Below are 10,268 nucleotides of genomic sequence, written 5' to 3' on the forward strand. Positions count from 1 at the left end.
CCGAGCCTTCTCTGGTTCCTTCAGGCAATCTCTGCAAGCTGGAAATGAGGAGATGGGTCAGGGTGGTGAAGGCAAGGGCCTAGGGGTGTTACAGGAGGCTGAGGGCAAAGTCCCTCTAGGGGAGACAGTGGGGAGATGAGACTCTGGAGCCCAAGATGGTGTCCAAGGCCACGTGACCCCTGACGGGGATGGCAAGGCTCATACTAGGGAGCACTTTGTCGCGTACAAAGTACTTCCACATCCATTACCCCCTACAGCCCTCGCCACCGCCCTGTGGGGGAGAAAGGGCAGGAGTCACCTCACAGTGGAATCTGAGCCAAGTTAAACAACTTGTCCACAGTTGGACCTGGAGGTCCCACCTCCCAATCCAGGCACTATTGATCCACTACAGCCCACTGGCCCCTGCTGGGCAACGCCCACTCCAGGCCCCTCATGGCTTCGTTCCGGGCACAGAATCTGGGAAGTATCTGGGTTCTGATCTCCTTCCCAGGAGCCTCCTCGAGGGCTCTGTTTCCTGAGGGAAACAGGAATCTCTTTCTACCACTGTCGTCCTGGAGACCGTGGAGCCCTCAGGGACGGGTGGGATGGAGGCTAGCTCGGGGGCAGGGCTGAATGGCAGCCACTTACCTCTCACAGCTCCACTTTTCTTCCTCGTTCTGCTGCTCCTCCCCCGCGGCTCCCCGTGACGCTGAGACGAGAGGAGACAAAACAAGGGGCTGGGAGCCAGTTCTCACCGTCCTCTCTCTGGACAAGCTGGGGACGCTCAGTGTCCATGAACCATGTGACTTTCTACACGTAACTGCTGGAGCGCTGTGGGGTTTCTTTCCTTTTACTCATTTTTAAAGTGAATAGAAATATTCTGTTTTCCTTTTTTCAAGAACGCAAAGAAGGTGTTTCTGTGTGAGACCCACCATGGATCTCTTCCCTCACTGTTCCTCTGCTCCAGAAACACACACTCTCAGACCTACAGGTGCGTATCTGAGCCCCATCAGAGAGGACTCTGCTGCCCGAGGCCAGAGCCCCACTCCAGCCCCAGCCCAGAGTCTCTCGGGCTCAGCACTGCCCTCAGACCAGCCCGAGACACCTGCCCCGGGAAGGCGGCTGGTGACCCAGTGCTCAGGGGTCTGTCCTCCCGCAGAGATCCAGCTCTTAGTAATGCAGTCCTCGGCCACTGGTCACTGAGTTTGGGACTTTGTCCTGGAGCCCTGGAGCACACCTGGACTCCTGGTCTGAGATCTTCAGATGGAAATCCTAGTGCCCACTCTAACCCCCGCCCAGCCTGGCTTGTCCCTAGAAGGATGGTGTTCTCTTCTTTCCTGAGAATAGGTGTTCTCTTCTTTCCCATCCCAGGAGTCTCTCTAGTTGATTCATGAAAGTGGAAATAACAATAGAAAGGAAGAGAGAATCATATTCTGTTGGGTCTGCACCAAGGATTCCTTACCTTCCTGATGCTTCCATGTTTCCTAGGTGGTGGTAAGGATGGATTACTCTGGAGGTAGGGACGTAGCACAAGGAAGAATCCCAGTGCACACAGGACGGCGAGGATGGTATCAATTGCCCAGCAAGTGGAACTGGAGCTCAGCCAGGTATCAGTTACACTTTTCAGATTAAGGAGAGGATTCTCCATCATCTGAATCGCACTGCTGCCACCAGGCAACTGAGCACTGGGAGTGTACTTGGGGACTAGAGCCCCAGGCCCACATCACAGGGCTGAGGTCTGGTCACAAAGGGTCCTGAGGGCAGGGAGGGGGCCATAAGAGGAGGGGGCTGGACCATAGCCCCTCCCCAACCATCCAGCCCCGCAGATCCCTCCACCCTTCTCTGAGCCATCCAATAGCACATCTCACCCTGTTAGAGACAAACCTTAGTCAATTTTCTATTCGTTCCACCTGGAACTCAGATTAATACTTGGTTCCTTGTATCTCTTGGAGAGCTTGGCTTGAACCCACCAATTTCATATTCTTTGAAAGTCTGAAGTTTTCCCAACAATTTTGGGTATTTCATGGGACTTTCAGAATCTCTTCTGTCCTCAATTCCATTTTTTAGCACATTTCAGTTGTACGATGCAGTGTTATCAACTATAGTCAGTATGTTACACATTAGATCCTCAGACCTTCTTCATCTTACAGCTGGAAGTTTGTACCCTCTTACCAGCCTCTCCCTACTTCCCCCAACCCCAGCCTCTGGCAGTCACTTTTCTTCTCTGTTTCTAGAGTTCATGTTTTTTTTTTTTTTTAGATTCCACACATAAGTGATACCATGCAGTATTTGTCTTTCCCTTTGTGGCTTATTTCACTTAGTGTAACGCCCTCCAGGTTCGTCTATGTTGTCGCAAATCTCAACTCCATTTTTCCCACATATGTTTTTCACTTTTATCCCAGAAGTAGAATTTTATATACTTGTTTAATTTTGAATATTTAAGTTGTTACTATTTCCATCAACTTTTGCTGTTTTACTCAGAACGACTGATGCAAAAATTCAAACTAATGATTTATTATTTAAAATTCACAAAAATAACTAAGTATAATAAGAATATAAATAATTAACCTCCAGATAGTATATTTTATGTTAGTAGCATTTATATTTATGAAGTTAGAAAAGCTTCACAAAGATTTATGGGACATGTACACACACACAGACACACACGTACACACACGCATACACAGATACAAAAAAACACTTACATACATACATGCATACCTACACATACACAGATACACATGCGCACACACACACACACACACATATACACACATATACATACTTGTTTTGACAGACCCATTTATTATTTTGAAATCCAAGAATTAAGCATTTCTTCATTTTCTTTATATCTATTATATGTTGTCTTGACCCCATTTCTTCTTACTCTGCCCAAAATAGACAGTCTCATTCTCCAGAATTGAGAACATGTGTGGCACACCCAGAAGCCAGGCGTGGGTTAGGTGAGCTAAAGTCCCGGTCTGTAGAGAGGACACTGGGACTGGCGGGGCAAGGCCTGGGTTTGAGTCTAGTCTTAAGCAGCCCTTCTGATATCCCGAGTGTGTTCTACACGTCTTCTCTCTCTTGGCTTCCGCTTTGCCTTCCCCCTCCTGCTCCTTCCAGACCTCTGGAGCCTCACGTTGTGCCTGTGCCCTATAGAGAGGGCACTTTGAGTCCTGTAGGAAATTCCCTCGTGACATCATTGGACATCCCTTCTGGCAGTGGGAACTGGGGATTCCCTTAGGGATTGTATTTTTTGATCACTGCATGGTTAATTTTTCATAATACTTGAAATACAGGCTTGAAAATAATGTACATTCTGCGTTGGTCATAGAGTCTCATACAGCTTTCATGGGAACGAGAGCATTTGAGTTCATTTGCCTGGACTGTCGTGAAAGCACGTGTTCAAGAGCACGTCTGTGACATCTACTGTTGCTTTGATCTGCCTGCAGTCTCTTCACCCTTTATGATCTTGTCACTGGGGCATGGCAGTCCCAAGTGTGAACAACGAGGGTACCTTGGGAGCATGGAGGGTCCCAATCTGGACACCTAGGGTCAGTGGGGAGCATGGGGGGGTCCTGACTTCTGCTTCATTTGCAGGGAGACTTGTGGCTGAGATGTGGGTCTCGTCTTGACCTAGAAAATCAGGCTTGGGTACGCAAGGAATCACCTTCTATGAGATAAGAGAAAGAGAAGAGAAAATGTATATCGGTCTCTGCCCCCAGTTCCTGGCACACAACTCCTGAAACTCTTGTAATTTCCTCAGTGATAACAGCACTAGGAGCATCTTTTGTTCTAATATTTGTTTTTTGACCCCAATTCCTGACAGAGGGCTCCTGAAACCCTTGGAATTTCCTGGGTGATAGCAGTGTCTCCTGTTCTAATGAATTTGTTCTAATGACTCTAGGTGAACTCCTGGATGAGACCTGGTCACTGGAAAGACCAAGCCATGATAGAAGCTTGGAATTTTCAGACCTGTTCCTCATCCTCTTGAGAAGAAAGAAGGGCTGAAAATGGAGTTAATGGTTGATCATGCCCACGTGAGGAAGCCTCCATAAAAATCTGACAAGTACGGGGTTCGGGGAGCTTCCAGGCGGGTGAACACAGTGACATTCCACGAGGGTGACACACCCTACACTATGGGGATAGAAGCTCCTGTGCTTGGGACCTTCCCAGACTTCACCCTACGTATCTCTTCATCTGGATGTTCATCTGTATCCTTTATCATATCCTTAATAAACTGGTAAACGTAAGTGTTTCCCTGAATTCTGTGAGCCACTCTAGCAAATTAAAGGAACCTGAGGAGGGGGTCATGTGAACCTCCAATTTGTAGCCAAGTCAGACAGAAGTTGTAGGTAACCTGGGGACCTACTTCTTGTGATTGGTGCCTGAAGTGGGGTGGGAGCAGTCTTGTGGGACCGAGCCCTTAACCTGTGGGATCCGACACTATCTCCAGGTAGATTGTGTCAGAATTGAGTTAAATTGTAGGATACCCAGCTGGTGTCGTGGAGAATTGCTTGGTGTAGGGGAAAAAACCATACATTTGGTGGCTGGAAGTGTCAGAGGTGAAGTCTTCTGTGTAAAAGTAAAGGAGACCCACAGCAGGTGGAGAACTGGGGTTTCCCAAGTCAAGAGGGAAAGACTGGGTTTTCTAAGACCGACTCCCGCCAGGCCACTGCTATGCCAGCGGGTGAGCTGTGTGTGAGGGAACAGGAGCTGGAGAGCAGAGAGAGCTTGCCACATTAGCTCCACATTTAGGTAAAAGATTTATCTCAGGACCCATGCCTCTTCAAAACCTGTGCTCCCTTTCCTGGATAAACAAGAGAACCGCATGGTTTACGTGTGCATGGTTTCATCAGTGTATGTCTCCACCACAGTCTTTACTTTGCTGACACAAGTCTTAACTGCTGTCCATCCAACAGCTCATCTCGTGTGTCTGCTACACAGACAGTGACTCTATCCTGTGTGAGCCCCTCCTCCATCACCTTGCTGCTGCAGATGAGATGGACTTAAGGCCTTTCCTGAGCCCCCCACACTTCCCCACACTGCTGGGCCCATAATAGATCCCCGGGGGCTGTTGCAGGCTGTGACACCCTCTCTGGGAGAGCTGTGCATCTCATCCTAGGCGGGCAGACCTGGGGGCCTTCTTTTGGCTTCCTTGCTCTTGACAGTCGGGATTTTACTATAGTTCATTGCTAACACTCATAGTGCAGGTAAGACCCTTCTTCCTGCGTTTAACAAGCCCTTTAACTGGTCCTTGGGCATCCCTAGGGTCTTGGAAATTTTCCTGGTCTCTGGTGTGGGCTTGAGTCACAGCTTTGCTCTCCCACATGTTTCCATTGCTGAGAAGGAGAGGAAAGAAACACAGCCTCAGAAAAGGAGAGTGAATTTCCATTTGGCAGTATAGCACTTTTTTTCTGTATTCTTTGATCATCCTTCAGTATATAAAACAAACAGATATACCCACACAGACATTTCACATTATGAAGTTTGAGTTCCTGCAAATGACCCTCACATTGCATACACAAGAAATTCACACACCCTCGGCAGCACAGCCTTCTCATGGTAAATGTGTGTCTGTGTCATTAGAGAGCTCAGTTCATTTCACAGCACATGTTGATCATCAGCCTTTGTGAAGCCCCTGCTCATCCTCCTTTCCTAATTCCTATCAAAGGAAGGTAAGTGGGGGAATGTGGGCTGGTAGGAGAATGCTGGCAGCATGGATTCAGTGGGCAAGAAGCCTCCTTTGGATTTAATATTCTAGAAATCCACCAGGAGAACAGAGGTACCATCTCCTGAGTACAAATTGATTCTGTGAACCCTTTCGTACACATAAGTGCTTAGATATCCAATTTTATAGCTATTACACTATTATACATACACTAACTTGTAAATTATGGAAAGATAATCTTGTACTTGATTAAAAGATAATCTTGTTGATTTCAAAAGAGGTTTTGTAATAGTTGTTCTTATTACCTTCAGCTGGTAAATTGACTTCAATTTATGCATATTTTTGATCACAGTGTAATTTGCTGCATAGTTAACTCTTTTAGCAGTCACCAGAATCATGTTTAATGTCTTTCTCAACAGATAAAACAACTTTATTCTTAATAATTCAAACAAGGACTTTTTCCTGGAGCTGGGACTGAAGTTCACGTCTGCCACTCTGTTGCCTCATATGATCAAATGATGTAGGGACAAATTAAGAAGCACATAGAAGCATATTAAGAAAGGTATTGGGCACACTGGGTAGTTACTTTGTTTACTTTATATTTAAAAACACTCATATAGCACTTTATTTATGAAGTGTCAGGCTTGGCTCCATTTAAAATAGTGACCATCACATAGTTTAGTAGTTCAAGTGTGGCATAAATAATGTGTATCTGTGGGATCTGGTGCAAAAAAGAGCATCTCGAACATGTCTGAAAGTAGAATTACTATTAGCAGTGGGTCAACCCATAGTTCTGCATTTTGTCCAGGCATCCTTACTAGCGAATTCCCAGTGCATCACTTCTCACCAAAACAGTTTGTGGGTTCACTACTTCTGAAGATGCTATGCATCTTGACCCTGCTTTGCTGTTTTGATCAAGGTTTTCCTTCTCTCTGCACCTTCCCGACAGTTCTATAACATCTTGACCATGATTCAAAGTCCAGTTCCATAAAAACCTTTAAGAGAATCTCAGGGGCTGGCCTGGTGGTGTAGTGGTTAACTTTGGTGTACTCTGCTTTGGTGGCCCGGGTTCAGTTCCTGGATGCAGACCTACACCACTGGTCAGAAGCCATACTGTAGTGGTGACCCACGTACAAAATGGAGGAAGATTGGCAACAGATGTTAGCTCACGGAGAATCTTCCTCAGCAAAAAGAAAAAAATCTCAGAGAAGCTTGCAAAGTAAATTTCCCCACATGCATCGTTCTACTTCCATTAAACCACTTCTTAGCATTTGCTTGGTAGCAGAATTGTGTATGGATATGTCTGGCTTTTCTCCTAGATAGCAAATTTCTGGACAGCAGGAACTATTTAGGACAGGTTCAAGCAACATGGAGGAACCTTGAGATTCTGGGGGCCCAGTCATACCTCTTCTAGGCAAGGCCTAGGTAAGGTTTGAGCCAGGTGACTTGCCCAAGTTCACATGTCTAGTCTCTGGCAGCGGTAGGCCTATGATACAGTCCCATGACCGTTAGTTCTCCATTCTTTACACCACACAGCTCAACACAATTTTAACCTGATTGTCTTTATATCATAAAGGTGGCCTTCCAAAAAGCCAATAAGTAGATATTGGGTACTAAAATATGCCTCGCATAGCAACATGGGACTAAGGAGGAAATAAGGGAAAACTAAAAAGAACCATCATGTATTTATTAATATGCCAACAAATAGACAAATTACCCTTTATCCATATAATAGAGGACCATTTTGAGGACATATCCTACTACCTTTTCTCGTTTATGAACTGCAAATGATATGGATTGTCACTGGGTCTGAAAACAACGTATGTGTTCATTGTAGTATCACAGATCTTCTCATCTTCACTGTGCTGTATTTTGCTTATGGTTTGTTTACGAATTGTGCATCTATATTCATGAGGGAGACTGAAAGTTTCCTGGTCTCATTAACAGCTGTGCTATGACCTCCACCCCAGTCTTCCATGTTGCACATTTCTTTGGTCTCAGCATTCTCTGCTGTGAAGTGCAACGCTGATGTCTAGATTGTAACACATGGTAAATTCCACCAAAGTGGAAGGAATGAAAGGATGAGAGAAATCCACCACTGCTACAAATAAAGAAATGAAAAGTCTTGGGGAAATGGGAATGGACACAAAAACTATTAAAAGAGTTTATTTCATGAAGGCAATGTTTTCACATTCAAAAAAATCAATCATTATTACACATCACTTTAACAGAATAAAGGAGAAAAATCCAATGATCACCTTAGTAGGCGCAGAAAAAGAATTTGGTACAATTCAATATGTTAAATGACTTATTTTCCTATTGCCATCATATTCTTGACAATCCTAATTTGGCTTTCTTATATTTAACAAACTTGATAACCTAATCCTGTTCGGTACTTGTTCTAGGCCTACATGTCCATTTCCTGTGAAGACGTTGGGCCTCTTTTTAAAGACACCCCATGAGAGACTGACTCCCTGCAGAGTCTAGTGGTGACTCCAGGTAAGTCACCGTTTTCCAGGGGAGGGTTTAAGGACATGGGTCCTCAAGTCAGGGCATTACCAGGGATGCCAGCTGTTGGTATTTCTCTCAGACGCGGCATGGGGCCTCACGTTACCACTAAGGAAAGCAGAAACTAAAGGAACACCACTCTGGTAGCTGGCAGCTGCTCAGAGGCAGGGTCAGCTCTCCTGACTGCCCTGTGGGCTCGTCCCCCAGGCCTGGAGCTGCATACAAAGAAGCAGCTGCCTTTGGGGGTTTGCAGGCCAGCGGGGGAGACTTTCCTCCGAATGGGGACCCTAGGGTAGGAGCGATGACTGTGATCAGGGAGTCCTGGCTTCAGGCTCTCCCCCACCAGAGTTCTGGGACTGCCAGGCCCTCACAGCCCGCTTCTCAGGCAGGCACTGACATGACTCAGTCCACATGCACGTTTGCTGAATTGGCTGGCCTACATCAGAAAAAGTTTGGTGAGGCATGTGTTTTAAAACGTAAATCAATAAGAAAACTCTTCCAGAAAGCCTAATCCAACTAGAATAGTGTGTAAAGTGGAGAGAAATGTCTGGTATTAAATAAAAGCCCCCCCCCCAAATTAGCCATATTACATTGGATTATTTCCCTGACTTATATGACGATTTCTGTCTCTATAATAAAAGAAAACATAAATATGGAATGTGCCTGCCGCTCAGATATTAAGGCAAGTTTCAGAAAGAGTCTCTTTTCTCTCTTATTGAATTATTACTTATTTCAGTAGGATCTGGAGAAGCCATAGGAAGGCCATAAATATATAGCAGATTTTATTGCTTCCTTTTCCAAGTCTAGTGTTTCTGATATCATCATTTAATGTTGTGCTAATATTCAATTGAAAAACTTAAGTTCTCTGTTCTTTATCAGATAGTTTGAGTCCTCAGCAACCGTAAGTTTCTTATTAATTCCAGTGGCCAATAGGTCACTGGTTCATTCAGGTGATACGCTCCATAGGTGTGGATCTCTTTGTAATTAATGTTCTCTGGAGAGGAAGAGGAAAAGAGCTTTCTACAGTTTAAATGTCATTTATCTCCTGTCAGAATCCAGTTGGATAGTGTTTTATCATATGTGGTGGTACATTTCCATACCACTTCCTCAGCATCTGTCAGGTGCATTAGGTAATGGATTTTTCCTCAGGTAATTGCTCAAATCTACAATATGGTATTAGGTTTACTCTCTCTGACCTGTTTCAACCTTTAAACATCTTCAAGTCCTAAATGCATGTTGCATTTCTTTCTAAGATCCTGGGAGGTGTGCCCACTTGATAAACCTTCGTTTTTCATTGCCATTGATATTGACCGTTATATCTCTGTGTGGGGCTGGTTGATGGGGGTGTTAGATGAACATTCCCCCTGCTTGTTTTCTACACTTTATGGGAGTAATTTGAGTTTTCTTTTTTAAGTAATTGACTCTGTTCTTCACTGAGGACAAAGCAGAGAGTGAGCGTATTGCTGCAAGGCAAACAAGCATGATAGAGAGGGGGGATGCAGAACAAGCCGAGAGTCGTGGTCCTCGTATGTGTTATGGGTTCCCTCAAGTGAGGGACACGTAGAAGTGAGGCAAAGAGAGAGAATGGAGATGGCGCTAAGAAATAATCTGTTTTTGTTTTCTTTAATGGCACCAGCCTGGATCAGAAGACTTCAAAGGACACAGAACCAATGAGTCAGAAATTATATTGTAGTTATACATCCATTATTCTCATGTGAGCTGTTAGATCATGTTTTACCAGGAATTTTTCTGAGACATTTTTATGAATAAATGGAAAGGTGTTTCTGACAGATATCAAAAGTTTAACAATTGACTTCAGAGATGTACAGAGCTGGAAAGAGCATCCTGGAAATTAATGACTTGTCTTGAACCTGTCAGAGAACTGAGGCTAGAGGACGAACAACCAACATGAACTCTAGAGAGAGACAGGCCTCCACAGGGGGAAACAGGAACTCAGCATTTGCTTACTTAGAACAGACACTCTGAATAAGTTATGAGCCCCCAAAAAGATTAAACTAGAAAATTTTAACAAATTGAACAACAAAACAAACCGCCAAGTACTGGATTATAACCCAAAGAATAACATGAATATCCATGAGTCCATACTAAT

The 10,268-nt window shown here is 44.8% G+C and overlaps 1 long non-coding RNA gene across 4 annotated transcripts in view; it reads left to right on the forward strand.

Moving 5' to 3' along the window:
• LOC131393127 (uncharacterized) overlaps positions 1 to 9,950 on the forward strand; it is a 54,960-nt gene extending 45,010 nt beyond the window's left edge. For 3 of the 4 annotated variants that reach the window (XR_009215870.1, XR_009215871.1, XR_009215872.1), the window contains one exon: positions 3,887 to 4,222. This is a non-coding gene — a long non-coding RNA (uncharacterized LOC131393127). Of the gene's footprint in view, positions 1 to 3,886; positions 4,223 to 6,069; positions 6,213 to 8,055; positions 8,150 to 9,794 lie in introns of those variants that run through there. The other variant, XR_009215874.1, reaches the window with a different exon arrangement.
• Positions 9,951 to 10,268: the final 318 nt, after the last annotated feature.

This window comes from Diceros bicornis, chromosome 28 (genome assembly GCF_020826845.1).
Source record: "Diceros bicornis minor isolate mBicDic1 chromosome 28, mDicBic1.mat.cur, whole genome shotgun sequence".
NCBI classification, from domain to species: Eukaryota; Metazoa; Chordata; class Mammalia; order Perissodactyla; family Rhinocerotidae; genus Diceros; species Diceros bicornis.